Source organism: Lycium barbarum, chromosome 5, assembly GCF_019175385.1.
Source record: "Lycium barbarum isolate Lr01 chromosome 5, ASM1917538v2, whole genome shotgun sequence".
In the NCBI taxonomy this organism is placed as follows: Eukaryota; Viridiplantae; Streptophyta; class Magnoliopsida; order Solanales; family Solanaceae; genus Lycium; species Lycium barbarum.
Genome location: NC_083341.1, coordinates 110965723 through 110971727, shown reverse-complemented (window position 1 = coordinate 110971727; position 6005 = coordinate 110965723).

The window sequence follows — 6005 nt, the reverse complement described above, 5'->3', positions numbered from 1 at the left end:
TTCATCATCCCTTTCACGTTCATAGTTCTGACTTCTTCTTGAGTCTACTTTTGGAATAGGTGATGGAACATGTTGAGAGACTTATTTCATTGATCATGTGTAGCTTTATGTTTGTCTGCTTCTCGTGCATTTATTCATTGTTAGAATAAATTATGTCTTCAACCTTGACTCACTCTTTGACTTATGATTTTGTTCTTGCTCTGTGATGGAGCATGCTAGCAGACTTGGTTCTTCTGTTAACCTGATTCTCATGCTTTATCTGCAAAATAATTGAAAAATTTCTTCCTTCTGAACATTATCTTCTGAGTTTGAGTTACTTCACCTCTTTTCACAGCTAGGTTATTCATCTAGTGCGCCTGATAGCCTGTGACCATTCGTCCACTATACTCGATGACTCCTTTGTATAGAACATTTTGTCATGATTTTTCTACTTTTACATTGAACTGCACCTTTGACTGAGTCATCATCTCCCCTGTTTTGCATGTGCCTCTGTGATAGAACATGTTTTATGCTTTGTTCCATTCTTTTCCATTTAACTGCTTTGAGATTGAGTCTGTGTTCAATTTCTTCTTTGCTATTCCTTCTCTTTATTTGTGTTTGTGATAGATTACATGCCTGTATATGCTTCTGCTGCTGTGCAATGAAACTTGTCTATGGATCTGTTCTAGCCATCCTGTTCTGCCTATGCTGTAGCTTTCTTTAGACCTTTCATATTATCTGGGCTCTCTATCGTACATTGTCTTCATAGCTCTTAATAGCTCGATAACTGCTCTATCAACTTAACTTTCATACGCGCTGAAGCTTTCTTAACATAGTGCATTATTGCTTGGAGCATTATTGTTATTTCTTTATCTAATCTAGCTTAGGCTTCATCATGCCTTTAAGTTGGTTACTTTGACAACCATTGCCACATATGTTTGGACCTGATTTATTAATTGTGGTTTATGTACTTGTCAATCATCAAAACTTCACGCATGGCTTCATGCCAACAAATTCCCTCTTTTTTATGATGACAAACCATGTCGTTTTAGGCAATTGTGTAGCCTTTCCACTCATCTCATAATTCAGACTTTAGGATAAACAAGGTTAGCATGAGTCAAAAAACATATATGCACAGTTCAATCATCTTCCCCCTTTTGGCATCATTAAAAAGTTAGCTCATAGGCAATTAAGCATTGTCAATATTAACTCATGGCCACTAGGGCTACCACATATGCACAATATAATAGTTTTAAATATTAGAATCAGTCTCTCTGTTTAAGTTAACAACATTCAAATCGCAGAAATGAAGCACAGATTTGTAAGATATGCAACAGTGTTTCATTAACTTTTAACAAGTACAATTCTAGTCCCTTGGTTTCAATTATACAAACTAGATAATTTGACTGGACTTAGGATCTAGACACAAGAACTGATACATTGACACAAAAACTGGTCAGTCTCAGAAATTCTAAGTCCCTTAATCACCATCTGAATTAACTACTTTTCATGTTGATTGGCTCAATTACTTGCATTGGACATTGCAGTTTCTTGTAGAGATCATAAAGTGATATGGAAGGTCCTTTTCCTAAGAAGACCCAACCATTTTTTTCCACCGGTTTTGCCCATGAGGACAACCATCCTTATTGTTCTTCTTTCCTAGATAGTTGGGGTTTTCTTCCTATTACCTCTTTCCTTATTTCTTCAAACCCCTTATTTCTCCATCATTCTTGTTTTCCAATAGACCATGGGTATTAATTTTGGAGGAACTTTCAGTGGCAAGAAATTCTTTTTCTTGAATGGATGTTATTTGGATGATTCTTCTCTTACTCACCACTGCTTTGGCGATTTTTGAATCTTCGCCCTTTCGATACGCTCCATTCTTTTTCTTTTTTATTTAGTCCTTCCAAATGGTGTATACATTCTAGTCATTGGGAAGGGAGAGTTTATGTGAGTATAGTCGGAGTTGTTGGAATCAAGGGAGTATATGGGGGAGAGTGTATGATCAGAGCCAAATGAAGGATCAGACTTTTTTTTTTCGGTTCTGCGGTGAAGGAGGGTGTTGAGGATGCGTTTTTTAGAACTTGGTGGAGGACCTAAATAGTCAAAGATGAAGACTCAAATAATGTGAATGGGAAGTGCACGAATTTTTCGGGGAAAAGAGTAATTTAATTTTGAAGGTTTTTCATGAACTAGTAATCAAGACTTTACTTTTTCTCTTCTAAGACACTTAAGACGACTATAATTTGACTAGGTAGTACAACCAGGTTTTTCAACTTGTTTCATGATCTATATGTATAATTGATTGATTTTCAAGGAAAGAATACACACCTGAAGTGTCAAGGACTAACCTTGTGCTTTTTTTAATTTTTAATTTTTTTTGACTAACCTTGTGCACATTTGATTTAGGACCAATTTATGTGATTGTCATAATGTTTATACTTTTGAGAGATCATGAAACTGTTTGCACTTCACTGGACCAGGTTGGACTACTTGTTCTAGTTGACTGTCTTCATTCTACTTAATAGAACACATTTTTCTTCAAGGTCACATTAGTATTTTGCGATTTAGACGATCTTCCCTTTTCCAGTGTTGTACTCAATGCTTGATCTTGTGGAGGTTGCATCTAATGGTCCCCCTGCCTTTGTGTTATATATTCCTTCAAGTGATGGACCAGGTTCATCTTCCTATAGCAACCAAGATTCCCCCTATCTGTAACTTAGATGTTTAGATTGACTGAGTTGATTTTCTTTGTAGCTCTGTCTTCTTCTCTATCTTGAGTGAGTAGAATTTATGTTATAAGTTCTTTTGTGCCTTGAGCAAGCACTGTTCATAGGTCATTTTAGCTTGCTCTTCTGCTCCTCTCACGTGCACCAACAATCAAGGGTTGGTTTCAGGCACTTATGCAAGCCTGGGTCTTCTTCCCTTAATAACGGGATGAATTAGATCTTTTTTTGTCCATTCCGGCAATGCTAGTGAACCTATTTCCTATACCTGTTGCAACCTTCTTGGTAGGTGTAAGTCAACCCTCCTTGTGCTCATCTCTTGAGATCCATCAATTAAGGTGTTCATCCAGGATATCATTTCTTCTTTTAAGATTTGATCTAACCTATCCTTGAGCCCATAAGTGATTAACTTGATGTCCTTTCTTGTATCTGATTCTGAATCATCTTTAGAGGTTTTTTGATTTTTGCTCGCATGTTCTTCCTTTTCCGTTTTAGCTCTCTCTCTCTCTTTTCCACTCAACTTCTTATAGTGGACATTCCTTGATGATGTGATCATTCTGCTCACACTTGAAGCATCTTCCGTTCTGTGGCATATCGATGCTTTTTTCCCTTCTTGGGCTTGATCTTCATCTTGAGCATTCGATCAAGGATTCAAAATTTTCTTTTACTGTGTCCTTAGCGGAGATGCAATATCCATCTTGTTCTTCTCCCAAGGTGTTAGCCTATATGGGGAAGAACCCGCTCTGATACCACTAGTTAGGTTGCACGACCTACTTCCTATCCTATGCGTACCTTATTTTTGCTTATAGGATGGAACACGTTACTTTACCTGTTTTATGTAATCGTCTTGTGGAGTTTAATCAACAATTAAGTAAAGGACACACAATATTTACGTGGAAACCACCCGACTCAAAAGGTGATAAAAACCATTGTCACGACCCAACCGCTGAGTCGTGACGACTGCCTGACCACTACTGACCAAGCACTCCTGTACCTGCTTGTACATTCCTGGCTAAGTGGGTGGCCCATAAGACTTATGGCTGAGCTATGCTGACTCATATAATAACGAAATCAAGAACTATCAGTCGTCTGAGCATGTATGCATATATATATATATATATATATATACTGGAAATAACAGTGCAGGCCTACAAGGCCACTACATATGTTGTATCACAAAAGGATGAGAGCCGACATGGCTATATCTCGTCTACTGCACAACTCTGTCTACAAACCTCTACTGGAGTACCAAACTGTAGAAATGGCGGGACAGGGCCTCGCCATACCCGTATGCATATACATCTGAACATACCGCAGCTCCTCATTGAGTGGAGCGGACCAATAACAACTGAGAAGAGGCTCTACTGGGCTGGATCGCCCCTTTGTCTATCTGTACCTGCGGGCCTGAATGCAGCCCCCCCCCCCCCCCCCCCCCCCCGAACAATAGGGGAGTCAGTACGGATAATATACCGAGTATGTAAGGCATAAGAGTAACATACACATAGGAGTCATGAAGACAATCTGAAAGTCATAAACTAAACTAACTGACTGAATATATCTGTATGTCTGACTGTCTGAACATATCTGTATATCTCTGCTTACTAAAAATGCCTCTGAGGGCGTATGATATGCAATTCATAGGTCATAGTGCCAAGGAACGTACGGCCCGATCCATATCCCATCATCAAATAGGCCCCTTCGGGCATAATAGCATAATGGCCCCTCCGGGCATAATAGCATAATGGCCCCTTCGGGCAGCCTCTTCGGGCATAATAATCATCATCACTGTGCACTAGCTGATCAGGTGGTAATGCGTGTATAACGCCTCGCCCTTTTACATATATATATATATATATATATATATATACGCGTATATAACGCCTTCTGGTCACGGGTCAATATGCATGTATGCAAATGAATGCAATGCATAAACATAAACTAACATTATCATGATACAACGTTTAGGACCCATGAACAGAAGGAATAATCATCATAGAGGGGTACAGGAACATCAAAGACTGAAGTACTTCTAGTGCTTCTAAGAGTAGAGTAATATGGAAGCTTGTTTACTCATTGTTCGCTCATATCATAGGATCATGCCAAAAAGAAAGAAAGGGAAAACCTTAACATACCTTTCCGGTCGCTTTAACTCTAACTACTGCACACTTGTCTTTCCAAGCTCGTCAATCTATATGTAAGAAAAAGTAATACTACTGTTCGGACCGTTATCATACGCTTACTTAAGCCCTTAAATTAATCCCTTTTAAATTCTGCCAAAATTCGGGCAGCATCTCCCCTATTTATATGCCTAGACCAAAATTACAATTCAGTAACCAACAATAACAAAAACAAGACCAACATCAACCATGTTATTCTCAATATCAAATACTCCATAAAACCTCCCATATAATATTTATCTACATCTCCACCAATAGTATTATTATACAGCTATTTAACGGTTCTATCTCTATAAATAAACCAAAATTAACATTAATAATAGGAGATTCATACCTTAATCCTAATAATAGCGCTATATCTTCACTTTTTTCACCTTAAACTTGAACCACACGCATCGCTATATGATTCTATACTCGCAACTATACGTTGCCTGGACCAGAATTCGGGAATTATAGCTGATTTAGGCTTGAAATTTGGGTTTGGGAGTTGGGGAGCTTTCTAGAGAAATTTGGAATAATTTGGAAGAGGTTGGGCTGAAAAAGAGGGGGCAACCCTCTTTTATATTGGTTCAAATTCGGGCCGGTTACTGTAGCAGTACTATAGCAGCTCGGTTACTGTAGCAGTACTGTAGCACGCTTTTCTGTTCTGTCAGCAGAACTTATAACTCCATAATTCTCTACTCTGATGTCCTATCAATGAGCGGTACATTGCGTTGGAAACTAGACTCGACGAACTTCATTTTAGCCTTTTGGAACACCTTAAAAAACTTGATATGCTAAGAGATATTCTGCTCTCAATTTGGACCAAAAGTTTGACACGAAACTTTACCCATCCTTTCTCCAAGTCGTACTACTCCATTTCTTCCGCTTATTTTCTTATAAAATCTTTGGTATACCTTATATACATCCTTTACTCCTTAAATATACTTAATAATGCTCGCTCCTTATATTCCAAAGTGGTTTTACTTAACCATAACTTAACGTACTTATGTTTCAAATTTTGATAAGTTCTTCTTCGAAGATACGGGGTGTAACAACCATGACCTATAGACTTATAGGATTTCCCCAACAAATTCACTATAACAATGAGACAACTATGAGTTACAAATCACAACTTCAGTAA